This window comes from Sylvia atricapilla, chromosome 2, assembly GCF_009819655.1.
Source record: "Sylvia atricapilla isolate bSylAtr1 chromosome 2, bSylAtr1.pri, whole genome shotgun sequence".
NCBI lineage: Eukaryota > Metazoa > Chordata > Aves > Passeriformes > Sylviidae > Sylvia > Sylvia atricapilla.
Genome location: NC_089141.1, coordinates 76,623,423 through 76,640,376, shown reverse-complemented (window position 1 = coordinate 76,640,376; position 16,954 = coordinate 76,623,423).

Sequence of the window (16,954 nt, the reverse complement as noted above, 5' to 3'; positions counted from 1 at the left end):
TGCCGATCATATGCTGCCTCAAGTTTGCCTGCTTTTCACTGTTTGCATTTTGTTCTCACACACCTTCAAGTAAACTATGTATATTTTTAGAATTGTTTAAATTCTTCTCCTCTGGGAGGAGAAAGATGATTGATGGTGATGTTCACCAACGAGGTCTAAGAGGTGGCTACCTATGCAGCCAATCTTGGCCTGTCTGTAAAATTGTATATATTTTGGAGTCAGAAAAATAAAGTAGAAGCTTTCCTGCTTGACCTCCTGTTGCCTGCCTCGCCCTTTTGTGCTCCTAAGAGCAGCCACAACTGCGACCCTCCGTCACAAGTGGTGACCCCGACAGTGGAAAAGGAATTCAGCCTTCTGTGTGTCTGAAGTCACAATCATACATATCAGCATTGTGCTCATCAGTAGTATTTAAGAAATAAAAATCTAGCAACAAAACCAACTGAGATCTGTTTTCCCTCCTCAGCTGGAATGCTGATATTTCTGCAGGAATAAGAAAATGAGTTCCTGTCCTCCTCTGCCAGTGGTTCAGTAGGCTTTCCAAGATAAAAAACGTTTTTGTATCCCTGTGACCCTTTGACCACATACTGATATCCAACTAAAATCTCTGGCAGCTGCAGAGACTTAATATCTCTCAAGATAACACTTTGTTTTCAACAAGATCAATAATTTATAAAACGAAGAGATGTTTCAAAAAAATGCCATGGAAAACTGAATATTAATAGGAGTCATGTACACAAATAATTTTCACATTTGAGCCAATTTGCTCTCTAAAATGGCACATGAAGAAGCAGCTGGAAAATAAGGTAGAAAATGGATTTCAACCTATCTTCACTCACTCATTCATGACACCCACTCTCTGGACTCACTCACACCCTCATCTGAGAGAAATTACTGAAATACAACTGCAGTATTTGGATAATGTCTTGTGAACAGGACTCTGAGCTAATACAAATGATGGCAACAGAGCCTCAAAACAGAAGTGAATTTCACTGTTTGAAATGGTGAAGGCATGTATGGTGCATCAGCATAGCGTCTGTGGAGCCCTACAAGAGCAAACAAAAAAAGCATGCAGGAACATACATCAAACATGATACAGGTTCCCAGCAGTGTCACAGCCAGGAAAGATTGGAAAATTATGTTTTAGATTAATTCCAAAGAACAGCTTAAGTGGATATATGAGAGACATGGAGATGGACTTTGCAAATTAGGCTGTTGCCACAAAAAAATTGAGTAAGCAACATCTCTGAAAAAAGGAAGAATGAAACTTTAAGTTTGGAAGTGATCAAGAGTTGAAGAAAATTCTCACATTCAAACCAACCATTGAAAGGAAAAAAATTACAAGATAAAAACTTCTCTAATTATCTAAAGTGGAGGTGGATTTTAACAACCTCCTCTTCTCAACATAATTGTATTTCCACTGAAGAACCGGCTCTAGGCAACTCAGTCTGTAGGTAGGGTACTTTTTTTTACTTTTCTTTGCTTTCCCTGTTTCACCTGTATCCACATTTATTCTACATCCCCTCCTCCACTTTTAGAGCACTGAAAAATCTCAGCAACCAGCATTACTCACTCTACACATACACCTCGGCAGGTGAGCTGTAAAATGAAACTATCTTGTCAGAAATCTTCCCAGTTACCCACAGCTGTCACACGTGTGAATGAACCTGTGCTTTTAATACTGTTTCCTTTCTGTCTAAGTGAGGAGCCTTATTCTGAACAGAGCACTTTCCACCTGACCCAGATTCGCCCACACTGAAAGCTGAAATGTGCACAATATCCTACTGAAATACAGGAGCAATATGAGAGGAGTCACTGTGGTTTTGTCCACCTGTCACTCTAAACCTAATAGTTCTCTGCTTTTCATTTTCCCTCTGGGTTTTTCACTTCTCCAAACCACTGCTACTTGACCTGTGCACTGACAGCCAAGAGCAGGCTCTGCTCAGAGATCTGCATGCTCCCCAGGAAACACGAATGAGGCAGCCAAGCCTCCAACAAGGAGCAGGGTTTTTAAAGGACAAGACAGTTGCTAAGCCATTTGGACGATTCATATTTCTTTTAGTTTCAACACACACATGTATTTCAAAGTTTTCTCTCTGGATACTTAACCCACATGGGCAAGAGAGCCATGCAAAGAGAGCCTATCAATTCTATTGTGCATGAATTCTACTTGAGTGAATCTCAGAGCTCAAGCTAAGGGCCAGCTCCTATGCCTGGCAGAAAAAGACATTTAACTTCTGGCAGTGGAACAGTTATTTGTCTACAAAATCAATAATTTATAGGGGAAAGAGAGGCTGCATAAAACTTCGAGTAAGAGAAAAACAGTAAAAGCTCTAATAAAAATGCCGGAAATAAATCACTCTTCCTTCTTCTATGCTAGAAATTTAATTCAAAGATTCTTACTTTCAGCTTAATGGAAATAAACCACCCAGATTATAACTCCCTGTGGCATGCACATGTAAGTACTAAGTTCTTTTCCAATTGCCTCAGCAAAAGTTGTTCTATGAGGGCTAAGTAGATGAACAAGGAAGTTTTAAGATTAAAGCATACTTTGAGACTAAGGAATCTGATATAATCTACATTGACCTTGCCTTTAGCTGACCTTGTCAGTACCTCCATAGGAGAATTCTGTTTATTCGCTGCAATCTTATTTGGTTGGATCAAACAATCAGACTTTCCCACTTGAAGAATAGAGATAACAGCAGACTGACCTGGTTTCAGGAGAGAAAGGCAAGATGTGAGGAAATCAGTACTGATGCCTGAGTTTCAGCATGGAAAGCTCCAATCTGTAGTGATCTCACAGTCACCTGGATCAGTGGAATCTGGATCTCAGAATGGCACTGCAAAGATTCTACCCATCCAGCATTTCAGTAGACAATGTAGTAGATGCTTCATATGCAAAAACTTCCCGTGCTTCTTCCCTCTTTGAAAAAACTTCGTATAAACAACAATCCAGCTTAGAGCTAGTAGTGCTAGAAATTTTTGAGAGTATTGTGCAATATTTGAAATTGCTTTGTTGCTTTGTCCAACATAATATAAAATTAAATATCACAAAATAATTAAAGATCTAGCAAAATTGCAGGCACAGAAAATGCCAGCCAATTGTAAACAAATGACCCAGATTTCAGATGGCAAAAATATGAACAATTGCCTTCAGAAGGATCCACAGAGGGAAGGGATGGTAGATGATAGTAGAAGGATAGCAGATACTAGGCCTATGCCTTATGCCATCCTTGCATGAAACAAAAAGGGGAAGATGTAAATTATAGGAAAAGCAGGGGCTTCCCTCACTACGTTTGCCCTAGGTGAAATTTCTTGACCCTTAATATCTCCTTAAGATGCCTTAAGATCACAGAATAGAACAGATTGGAAAAGGTTTCTGGGATCATCAAGTCTCACCTGTGACCAAACACCATCATGTCAACTAACCATGGCACTAAATGCCACATCCAGCTTTTCATCCTTAAACACCTCCATGGAAAGTGATTCCATCACCTCCTAAAGAAGCCCATTTTAATGTCTAATCACTCTTTCTGTGAAGAAATTCCTCCTAATTTCCAATGAAAGCCTTCTCTGCTGCAGCTTGAGGCCATTTTTTCTTTTCCTGTCACTTGAGAGAAGAGGCTGACCCTCACCTGGCTACACCTCCTTTCTGGTGTTTGTAGAGAGCAATAAGGTCACCCTGAGACCCTTCTTCTCCAGGCTTAACAACCCCAGATCCCTCAGCTGCTCCTTATAGGACATGCTCCAGACCCTTTTCCAGATCCATTGCCCTTCTCTGAACTCCCTCCAGCACCTCAATGTCCTTCCTGAAGTCAGGGGCACGGAAATGGACACAGTACCTGAGGTGTGGCTTCACCAGTGCTGAGTACAGAGGGACAATGCCGTGGTCCTGCTGGGCACACTATTGCTGATACAGGCCAGGATCCCACTGGCCTTCTTGGCCACCTGGCCACACACTGGCCCATGGCCAGCCACTATCAATGAGCACCCCCAGGTCCTTTTCTGCCTGGCCGCTGTCCAATCACTCTGTCACCAGATTGTAGTGCTGCATGGGGTTGTTGTGGCTGAAATGGAGGAGTCAGCACTTTTTGAACCTCATCCTGTTGGTCTCAACCCACCCAGCCAGCCTGTCCAGATCCCTCTGCAGAGCCTTCCTACCCTGCAGCAGATCAAAAACTGACTCAGCCTAGTGCTGTCCATGAATTTGTTAAGGGGTAGACTAAATCCTCTCATCCAGATCATCAATGAAGATATTAAACAGGACTGGCCCTAGCACAGAGGGACACCACTGGTGACTGGCTGCCAGCTGGGATGTAGCACCATTCAGCACCACTCTCTGGGCCCAGCCATGCAGCCAGTTCCTAACCCAGTAAAGGGTGCTCCTGTCCAAGCCATGGGCTGCCAGCTTTTCCAGGAATATGACAGAGGAGATCATGCCAAAGTCTTTGATGACAAGCAATGTCCAAAATACAGTATGAAGTTAGCACATGTCACATCTTACTTGAGCTGGTGCACTATGCTAACCTGCTAAATATGAAATAGACACAGCCACATAATAAATCAAAACATACTCGCTTTAACTCATGCAAGCAATCACAAATAGCACTGGGAGATGCTGCCAGATGGCACTGCTTCACAGAAACACAATGTTAGCTTTCACAGATCCTGAGCAGGTAAAGCATTGCCTGCAAGTGGCCAGACTCACACCCAAATATTTGTAAGTACTTGGGCATGTTCATACAAGCTAGCTTCAGGCTCTGCATTAAGATCAAAACAAAGAGACATCCATGACTTTCAGAGGAGCTGATGTTCTGAGTAAAGCTGACTTCTCTTTGTCTGAAGCAAATGTCTTTTGTTTGTAGTAAGATACTTGTGGTGGCACCAGTAGGGCAAGCACTGTGCAGTGCAAAAAGAAAGGCACATAAAAACTCACAGTTCACAGAGAAAAAAGATGAAAGATACTTATACACAGAAACTCATGGTCTTAATCATGGCCTATGTTCCTCCAATGATGTGAATGTAGATGTCTATAAACCATCTGTTTATATTTCTGCAAATGGAAATTATTTCTTGGTGGTGTAGCTTTTGTCCAGCGGTTCTGTCCAGATCTCACTCATGCACTCTAACAAAGGGTGATCTGGCAATGAGGCAAATAGTGGCAACGAAAGGATAATGGCCAAAACAATCTGTGCTATAGCTTGAGCTGCAAAAAAGATCTGGTGATTACTTGTAATACCAGCTTATGCTAATACTCCAATAGCTCCTATGAGCACCAAAACCTTACAGATGCAAAAACAGTACAAGATCATCCTCAATTCCTTTTGGCAAAACGTGGAATCAAAACTAAAACAGAGAAGGACACGCTATCTATGTATAGAGCCTAAGTGATGACTGCAGTGTTTAAAGAGCCTTCTATTTGTAATGAAATACATAAAGCTTATCCCAATTATTCATTAGACTAATGAATAATTAGCAACTAATTCTCTTCCTCTGTTCCTCTTGGAGAAAGTCACCTGATGACAGCTATTAAATTGCAAATAGTAGAAGGAGAGTTCTTAAGTTACCTTGCACTTGTCAGTGCCAGAGGTAGATATTCAGCAGTGTACAAAGTATCACTACCTCACAGTTTTATAGAGTAGGCTTTATTTGTCCTATCTAAAAAAGAAAAATTGCAGCTGCATGAGCTGACATAAATATTCAAACTGTTAATGCATTAACACAAGTGACAGTACCAGATTGCAAAGCTTAGCATAAAATCATAAATAACTAAACATGGTGTGCAGCATTGCTTCTCTGAGCAATCAAAAACCTTGCATAATATTATAGCACAGCTGGTTAGTAGCTCGTGCCATGTAATTTAAGTCTCCTTAATAGATAAGAAGAACTTTGAGGCATTCTCTAATGAAATATCCCTTCGGTTCCAACAGTATCAGGGAATAAGTCTTCTCTTAGGTTTTCTCTGTTTCCAGGCTCATTGATTCATGACAGAGAAAGTAATGATTTCTGTACATTATTATACATATTTTCACATTTATCACACAAAATGAAAAATGGGTAATATTCTATGCCCTTGAGCAGCTGAGTAATGTATATTTTAGGTCAAACATTTGATGGTATGTGAGTGAAAACTATTAGCTTACATATTCAGAGCAGTGCAAAAGAAAGAGACAATAAAAGTTCCTCCATTACAGGAATGAGGCAAAACCAGCACATTTGGTGACTTGTGAGAGGTGATACTGTCCCAGAAACAACTTTATTACCTGTCATGTTGAGATCCAGAGCCATAAAAATCTCATTTCCCCTTGTAATTTCTGACATGCTCAGTAGCCCTGGTAATTGAAGTACACTCCTAGGACTTTTTTAGGAGGCTGAGATAGCTTACCATCTAACTACTGGCAATTAAAATCAGTAATGTGAATGGGAAAAAGAAATTATTTCATCAGCAGTACATCAGATAAGTAACAAATAACAAAAATAATGTTTTGATGCAGAAGCAAAAATTTCAATGCAAAATGTGCCATATAATGTGTTCAAAAATAACACGGTGCAAAAAGTGTTCTTGAGACTAGACTGCAGTATGTGTTCCCACACATAAAATAAATCATGTGCACCTTCCTAGCATTCAGATGTGAAAAAACCTGCTTGGAGCTATGATAACAACTGAATGCGAAGAACTAATATTTTCAGCAACAGTAACAGCACTTTATGGAGATCAGATAAATCATTGCCATAAATATGAGCTGAAGAAGAACACACAGTATGTTTTCTTAATTTATCCATTTATCTATTCATATGATACATTGATGCATTGATGTTAAGGCATATAAAACATTAAAAGAAACAGGTATCTGGGGCTGTGGAGCTTTTGCTTTGTTTTGATCATTAAATTCTAACAATAGAGCCAAGATTAAATTATGTACTTCCATTTGCAAAAAATATAATATAAAAACATTCTGTTCTGGTACAAAAAATAAGTGGTAAATTAATTGCTTCACCAAGCCATTGTGTAGATTCTTCGAAAAACATGTTGAAAACATACACTATTCTTAGAATACCCTAGAGAACAATGTGTTATGCTTAAGTAATGATGAATTTTATGCAGGCCACTACATTAGCAGTCAGTTAAGTATTTTCTTAGTCAGACCCTTGAGAATTTAGCAAGTAATTAATGATCATGAAAGATGCGAAAATTCATTATGGGCCATACACAACTTTCCAAGATATGTCATTATTGAGGTTTGTCATCAAGCAGCACCTATTGCATTAAAAACTTATGCAACAAGAGCTATACGCCTAACAAATAAATTTACAAAGGGATTGGAACACTGAAATATAAAAGGCCATAACACATATTTCACAAGGCCATGACCGCCTAGAGGCAGTGTGTCTGCACAGGTGGAGCTCCTCTGCCTTCACAGGAGCTCTACTAGAAGGGCAAGCTGCCTCAAAACAAGAAACAAACAGGATTAGACATTGCAATCCAAATTGCTTACAAGAGGTGCTAAAGAGGATAATGAACCTAAGCTTCCTCAGCAATATTCCAAATAGAAATTGGAGCAAGAACTTGAATTTAGGTGTGTGGGTGCATTTTATAAAGTGAAGCAGCTACAACAGAAGAAGCCTAGTGAATGTTGTCTCTACACTGCCACACAGGGTGTGACCTTGAAGACAAATTCAGTCTATCCATATTTACCATCCACCTACCTTGCTTGATCACATTAGGCAGACAAAACAGCTGGTACTCTTCCAACTAGTGCCCCAACGTCACATCCCCGAGTTCAGATCACTTAGATGGGAAACGGGAACACCAGGTAGCAGGAAGATGAGGACACATCACTGCCTTCTCCCTCCCACCTCCTCCCTCCTTCTTCTCCTCCACTGAAATAAACTTGTAAACTGAAGAGGCATGCTAACTAGTTCCATGATCCTGTCATTTTTATGTTTTGTTCTCTCTTGGTACACTTAGCACACAAGAAAACAAAACAAACATGAAACCTAAAACAAAAACAAAATCACATTCTTAAAATAGTACAATTAAAAAAAAAAAAAAAAAGCTACCTTCTTGTGCTACAAATAATTAAACAAAAAACCTGAAAAATCTAAGAGAAGAAAGTAAAACCCTATAGGCAGGTGGTATTTTCTTTAAATCAGCCTACATCTTTGGGAGTTTGAAGTGATAATAATCAACAAAATATTATTCTTTTGGAGGGTAATTCCTCCCATACATGCAAAGCTACACAAAATGAAATTTGGTAGTGCAAGTAAAAGACTATTTTCAGCCAGGGAAATGATGTCTGGAGATTTTTGCTTCTTCTGTTGCTGTTGTGCTGGTTCTTGAAAATCTGGGCCATCACTCAACCTGCAGGTTCTTCTGTGCTCTTTCATAGAGAATTGCTTGGGTTCTGCGAGAGCTGATCCAGTTTTAGCCAATTGCACAGGGTGTTTCACAAAGAGCAATAAATCTCTGAGCTGAGTGTCTGCTGTTTGATCTTTTTGATCAATATTATATGATAAAGGTGATGTTTAGGAAAAACAGTTTCTAAGAAATCGACGCAGTCTAGAAAATTCATTTATGTTACCCTTCAGCTACATCAAAGAAAACCTGGCACAGAGCTAATAAAAGTCACCCTCACAGAAACACCCTGATAGTCTGAGTTAAAATGGAGAAGATCATGGGCCTGTTTCTCTAGAAAGATGAAAAGATTTTCTCTTGAAAATCAAGGTACTGGTTTGAGGAAGTCTCCACAACCTGTCTAGATGCTGTGTGTTCATTTTATTACCCAGGTGCAAATATGAGGAAATCAATAACAACAACCAGGTATTTAGAAACACATGGCAAGAACCTTATTTGACTGCTCATAACTCTCAGAATATATTCACAAGCTGTTATACGTTGACCAACAGTATGTTGTCTTCACTGGAGTACTCACTGAGATAATAACCTGTTCCTATAGCCAGCATCACTGATAAAAAAAAGACCTAAACAAAGAGTCCATATGCAATGCCATAAATAAGGATGAGAGGATCAGCCTTAAAGCCACTCTTCTGAGAGGTGAAGTCAGGGAGCAGAAGTACGGGTGGGGCCTGAGCCAACAGCTGAGCAGACCCCAGACTGAGCCCTCCCCAGTGAGCACCATCCCACAGGGTCTCAGTCCTCAGGCCAGAGCCAGGGACCAGGAACAGGGTCCATGGACAGACAAGGTAAACAATAAGCCAGGACTCACTAGCTTTGTGTCAGGGCTAAGTGCCCAGGGCTGAGTCAAAATAGGGCTCCTGGACCATAGGAAAGAGGATGCCAAGGTGGGGATTCCAGGTATGGCTGCTCAGGGCAGTCAGGACCTCCAGAACCATCCTCCCCGGTGTCACTGAAGTCGGGACTTTGACAAAAATAATTTTCCTTGGTAGCTTCCAGTTTTCTGCTGTTTCTTGCCAAAAGGCCAATGTACTTACAGGAAACACATGAAAAGCCTGAAAATTAATAACAGACTCCAGCTCATTGGTTCTTGTAAAGTCTAATAAATTAGAGACAAGTGGTCAACTTCTTTTTTTTTTTAACCTCGTTAATGCCATATCTATAATGAAAATTTTCATACAGAAAATTAGGTAAATTGTACCACTAATTTTCATTAAGAAGCTTATATACACTTAAGTTTTTATTGTTAGAGGTACTCTTAGTATAGGCCAGAATGACCAAGATTTTAGGAGGAACCAGGGTCTCAGCAAAAGCTTGAGAAGTCGTTGGCCCAAAGAAGGGCATGGAATCTTGAAGGAAAATTTTGGTTATAATGAGAGCCAAGACGACCTGTTTAATATTTCCTTTCCTAAATCCTATATTCCTTTTTCTCTGTAAGGGGGCGAAATAATACTTTAACATGGCATGTTTATCCGCTTCCTGAAAAAAAGCTGTTCTGCATAATATCTGTGTTTGACTTGTCTACTGGTCTGGAACACAGGCAGTAGATTGCCCTGGTATCCTCCAGGAATCTCTTACCCTGATATTTCACTTACTCTTTGCCTCCTGAATTATTTACAGACTTTCTACATGAGAAAAATATATTGATTAACCATGACCCGGCCTATCTTGTCAAAACCAAGATCTCTGGATCCATATTACAGCCTTACTTTTGACTCAAGCCTCTGTCAGGGTCACACAGACTCAAAGGGCCTTCAGCACTTACCTACTTTGTCAAATGTATTTCAGTATTTCCATTCTGACAAGACAAATTAATAAGGCCATTAATAAGGCCATAAGGTTTAGATTTGTTTACCATCTTTTTGATCAATAACTATGTTCAATGTGGACATTCATTGCCAGCCAGAGATGAGATAATTAGAATAGGAATGTAAGTGCTTTTAATAAATTGCTCTGCAAAGAGGAGAAATCTTGGGAACAGAATTAGGAAACCACTTTCTTCTGATTCCAAAGAACATCCCTCTGTTGTATGTCAAAAATGAAAAAAATTGAACAGTGCAAAGCCAGACACTTAAGCTATCATTTTATTAAAGAGTGCCTAAGATGTAGGCCACAAAAGGGGACTGGAAATTGTGATTTGTGAAAAATTAATTCTTTTCATCATCCTGTAGCTACATGAAGCAATATATTTTAATTGGCTGGATGTGAGAACCTATATTTTGCCTCTTTTCCTACTCAACTTTTAACTGCAGTGTTAGCCTTCTTTTATGAGACCAAAGATGGCAGGGTACCAGCACAGTGAGGAAGAAAATACCTTACCATACACGTAGTGTGGGGGCTCAGCCAGGGGGCTGAGTCTTACCAGAATGAAAGGGAGAGGGCAGAATGATGTCCTTGTATTGCAACTTATCCAGGAAAAATTCTCACCCACAAAGTTTGTGAATTAGCACCACAATGACCATTATGAGGGCACAGAAAACCTAAAATAAACCAAAATTAAAGCATAGGAAACTACTGGTTCCCTAAGGAAAGAAAAATCCAAGAAATAAGAAAAACTTGCTGTCTTTTTTGGTGAGGGACCTTTCCACCAACTAAAAGTAAATACAATCTCCCTTTTTTCATAATCAAGAAGTGGAAAGACAAGTAAAAAAAATGTGTTACAAACTACTTAGGCAACATTTATTGGCAAGAGCTCTGTATTGTGAGGAGGTCTGAACCTCTGATCCAGAGCAAGGATCATGAATTCTCTGTGGAAAGTGGAGAGAGAGAAGGTTACAAGTCCTGACAACTGTAGTTTGATTGAATAAAACATTGCAATAAATAATGTCATATCCAGGTTTTCCTAAGCTTCTATTTTAGGAAATATGGAAGTATGTTTCCAGATTAATATAATGTAAAAAGTCAATAATTAAATATTTAAGTGATAATATTTAAATTTGAAGTCATGGCTTTCAGGTCTCGGCAGCAGCCAGCCGCTGAGATACAAAGCAGCATTTCTGAACAGCCTTTCTGAGCAACAATTTCAAGACCTTTTGTATCAGATCACAGATAACTTGTTTTTATAAGACATCCTTTATTATCAAAAATTATAATTTTGTCACAATTCTCATAAATACTTCTTTTATTAGTGACAATAAAGTACTGTAGGGAACATTGAAGGAGATGCTGAGGATATTTACAGTACTGTGAATGTGACAACCAGAAAGGAGAAGAGCAAGACCCACACAGGGCAAAGCACAGGAACAGAGATGTGTATGCTCCAAGTGGGAGGGATGAAGGGTGCACAGCTATACCAAATATTTCACTTTTAATTTGTCCAACTACTCAGTGAACAACTTTATCTGTAACCAGCAAAGACAAATTCAGAAGTTCTCTGAGAATTGTCTGCTGTCCATTAGCAGGTGAAATATGACATCAATGCTCTTTTATATCTCTTTTACTTTGAATTATTTTTTACTTTAAATAATCTTCTGGTATCAATTGTGATATGAAAAGTATGGGTTTATCATTAAAGAAATACACTAACTCCATATTTAAATTCCCAACTGCCACACCATTGATTTTCTGTTTCCAGTAAAGAGGCTGCCCAAGCTTCTCTAGTTAGGAATTAGTTTAAATTTTACCTTTTCCCTAGTTTAGAGGGAGGAAAACATGTCAGTGTAAGAACTTGCCTAAAATCAAATATAATTGATGAGGTCCAATAGGATTAATTCATCTAAATTACCTTCCTGCAAACCATAGCATAGTTAAGGTGGAAGTTACATTATATTAGACCCTTAATAGCCAAGACTGATCCAGGTCAAAGTCATTCAAAATTAAGCCTTATTGCAGGTAGTTTAAAGGCCTAAGAATAATGCTTGGCAAAACATTATGAATTTTAAATTTTTTTTTTTTTAAAAAGGGCATTTGGAATAAATTCTAAGCAATTTTTTTTTCTATTTCCTTCATTGATATAGGAAGAAGTGAAAAAAAGGACCTAAGGAAACAAAAAAATTTTGATCAAACCCAAATGAGATGTTATATCTCCCTTTATTCTTTAGCATATTTCTAATGTTGTAACTACTTTTAACCAAAATAAATCAAGATTAATTTTGTTAAATGCAGTAGTGAAGCGTGATTTTGGAACATAATTGAAAGAGCACTTTGAAAACATCAGAACAAAGCATTTTCATTTTTCAGAAAGAATCCCCATTTCACAAACATTTGTAATGAGATCAAAACTGCAGCTTTCCTGTAAAAGTACTGTTCACCTAAGAAATGGCCCTGACCTGCACCCTTGGGCACTCCTACGCCAGGCTGGAGAGCAGGAGCTTTGCTGACCCTTCCACAGGGTAAAGGGAGACATCACCTGTGAACTCTTCCCACCCTGAAGAGTACACAGTGAAGGGATTTAGCTCTAGACCACGTCTGAACTGGACGACTGAGGTGGCACAAGCTGCTCCTGACCACGTCTGTCTACACAAACATATCTGTGTCTGTGTGTATGAGCACGTGGATGCTTTGCATACTCCCACACACAGATACCATAGGCACACACACATACAGAATTGCTGCTGCCTTAGCCGCCTTTGCAAGCCAAGAGCATGACACAAGGACATGGTGCCAGGAAACACAGTGATATCTCAGGAAAAAAGTCCTCTCTACTACCAACAGACACAGCAGAACTAGATTATCTTGCATGAGTTTCCATGGTAAACTAAATTAATGAAAAATGCCTTATTTCTGAATTGCATCACCAGAGAGCAATTGTAATGGAAGTAACAATGAGATATGTAGGTGATAATATTCTTCCTCCTCAATGTAGCAGAATGGGAGGAACATATCCCTGTTGTGCAGTAAATGCCAATACATGTAGCCAAAGTGTTTATTGTTTTGAAGCCCTCAGGAAATTTGGGTAAAAACTAAAGCCAATTTTTCTATTGGATCATTCACTGAAATGAATGTTCATTATAACACAAAGAAATGAAACAATGCAAGGCCATTTTAAATTTAAATATATTTTAGCAAGTAGAGCAAGGACTGCTACATTATTCTCTCGGTAGGGTGTGAGCTGCTGTATCAGTAAGCATCTGTTCTTTGTAATTCCTCCAGTCAGAATCTGATGATTTAGTAAATATGCAAAGAGCCGTACTTCTGAAAATTAACATTTTTCCTGAGGTGCTTGTTTCTAGTTCCTATACAGCAGATGGCACTGGTGGAATAAGAAGTTATGATGCGTGACAACTTGTAGAAGCCCTTCAGAAGGCCCAGTCAGGTTCTGAATGCCCGCAGGAACGGGCACCCCACACACTACTTAGGCAAACAGTCTCTACATTTTACAAGTCTTACCACCCAGGAAATTAGTGTTCTCTTATGTCTAAATGGAATTTACTCTGTTTCAATTTGTATCCATTGCCTGTTGTCACTGGATACCACATTAAAGAGCCTGGAGCTCCCTTCCTTGCACCCTCCCAGTATTTATGCATGTTGATAAGACCCCCACCTGAATCTTCTCCAGGTGGAAGAGTCATAGTTCTCTCAGCTTCTTCTCACATGTTAGATGTTCCAACTCCATAATCATCTTTGAGATCTTTTGCTGGACTAACTCCAGCATGTCCATATGTCTCTTGTACAGAGGAGCCCAGAACTGAACCCAGTGCTCCAGATGCTGACTAGAGGGTTATCTAGTAGATTATCTACTCTGATATACTGACAGTGTTTTTCCTGATGTAGCCCAGGGCGATTTTGGCTTTTTTTTCTGCAAGAACATATCATCTGTGAAGATCCTCAACCCCTTTTCTGCAAAGAATTTTGGCTTTACCTTTGCTGAATTTCATGATTCCCATTTCTCCTGCTTGTTGAGGTCCCTATGAACTGGCAGCACAACCATCACATCTAATAACCAATCCTCCAAGCTTTTTGCTATCTGCAAACCTGCTGAGGCTGCACTCTGTCCCATTATACAGGCTATCAATGTTTAATGTTAAACAATACTGGTCCCAGTACCAATGGTGATACAAGGCCCTTCTCAAGGTAAACACTGTGCTGCTGATCACAACCCTTGAAGACTGGTATTTAAGCCAGCTTTCAGGCCACCTTATTGTTCCTTTATCTGGTCTACATTTCATCATTTTTTCTGCAAGGCTTTTACAGCAGACAGGTTTGAAAACCTTGCTTACCTCAAGACCTGCTACTCTTCTCCTTGCCCTCCAAGCCAGTCATGGAATCACAGAAGGCTGTTAGGATTATGATGTATGATCTCCCCTTCATAAATCCTTGCAATAGAAACCAAATCACCTTATTGTCCTTATTATGTTAGGCAAAGCTTTCCAGGATTAGCTGTTCCAAAACCTTTCCAGGGATTGAGATATGGTCATCCAGCCTGCAGTTCCTTGGATTGTCCTTCTTGCCCATGGCTTAAATTGGGCAAAATAAATAATACTTTTCTTCCGAATTAATGCAAACACTCCCTCCCTCCATGCTTAGATGCAACATCTCAAAATTAAAATACGGCACATCATTTTGTTTTGAATTTCTTTTTCTGTTTTCACCATTTATGAAGCCCCAGATAGTTACTAATAGAGCATTCAGACATTTTGCACTACTGAGAAAGTGCCAGGGTTCTGAGATAGCTCCAACTGACTGCAGCTGCAAGAAATGTGAGGGCATTTTAGAAGAAATCTTCTGTGATAACTTCAGAAAGGTTGTGGTTTGTCAGGTAGGCACATGGGCTTCCCTAGGATGACATTTATTGCCATTGTCCTGGCAATGACTGACATTGGCCAAATGCTGCCAGGAAAAGGCTACAAAAATCAATGAAAAATCCTTTGACTGAAGACTAAACTGACTGCTGAGCCAAAAAAGTACATCCTATGCCCTCACAAGGCTGTGTTTAGGAGGGATTTGAAGTCATTCAAGGTAGAGAGACCAAAGAAAGAACATGGATAGTTCACTGCATCACTGTGAAACTAGACCTTCCTTGGGATTTACAAAATATGCTGTCCATCTCGAATTTTATTTATGCAGTTTTTAATGAGGAGGGCTTTTCCTTTAGGAGACAAAGTAAATCCCCAGAGCTGTTACATAAGGATAGATGGTGCTTGGAAACTTCTAGAGCATTCACCCTGGGCTTTAAATCCAAAATTCTGAATTTTCCAGCTTTTATTAGCACTTTAAATATTACAGCCCAACTGATTTGTTTTTATGTTTAATACTGGTGTTAAAAAAGTGAAGCCAAATGGAATCTTTCACTTATAAGTGCACTTTAAAAGCATTTTGATAGGAGAAGATATTAAACAATTTACAACTTTCTATTCTGACGTGCCAACATGTGAGTAAAAAACAGCCAGAGAAATTTCCTCCCTACCTGGATAAAATACATTTGAGATAGGCAGCCTCAGGAAGGTGATAAAGGGCACAAAAGGACCAATGGCAATACATACATATACTCTACCACTTTAGGGTTTTTCCTATGTATTATAGATGCAGTACACTGTTCTGGAATAATTTCCAGTCAGTTTTTGCACAGGATACACAATTGACAGGACTGGGAAATCATTCCTAGGTCTTTATTCTCTGCCAGACTTTGGGACTGCACAGGCTCATCTTCCACTCCACTGTATGTCACTGTGTTGAGTGCCTCTTGGCCTCACTAATACTCTGGCACCAGGTAACACATGTACAGCTTCCCCAAACACTGTTTTGGCAGTTACTTCACGAGCATCTGCTGTCCACAGTTAGGGGCAACCTGTCTTCACCCACAGCTGCTGAAAGCAGCAGGCAGCTCGTGTCCTCACCTTCTTCTGCAAGTTCAGTCCCCTCTGTCAGCTTGAGGTCTACAGCTTAGGGCAACAAAGAGCAGCTACCACAGAAAAGGTGAGAGCAGAGCTGTTGTGGTCAGTGCAGCAGTGTAAAAGGATGATTCAGTGACTTTCTCCAATGCATCAGTCCATTCTGCTGGAGACAGTCCAAATTTTCAGAATTCATGAGAATAGCTGGCATTGCTAAAAGGCGTGATAGGACTAATGGTGTATGTTAAAATTTTCACCTAAGCCATGTTGAAAAACTGATGAGTTTTGAGAAGGAAAGCAAATGGAAAATTACAGTGAAGAAAATGTTTAACTGGACTTCCATTCTAACATCGTATGAAAGACCGACAGCTTTTCTGAACTCTAGTGTAACAATGTCAGGAATGATGTGGATTTCAAAAGAACAAGAAAATGGCATTAAATATAGTCTATTCCTATTCTTGCTATGATAGCTGAACCTCATCAAGACATTCACATAGAGCTACAGAATCCTCTCCTCCTCAGAACAAAAACACACAATAGAGATGTTTGGTGATACAGATAAGAAGTGAGCAAAAAAAGGAAAATAGCTTGAGGTATTCTAAATTTTTTCTCCAAAACATATACCCAGTGGGGATGAGTATGAATCATCATTCAGAAAGGCAGAGAAATTATCAGACACTCTGTGCTAGTTTTGTTTCACTTTCTTTTAAATTTGCTGAAAAATTGTTTTGTTTTAAACACCAAAACCATTTTTTCTGTATGCTCGCTTGTG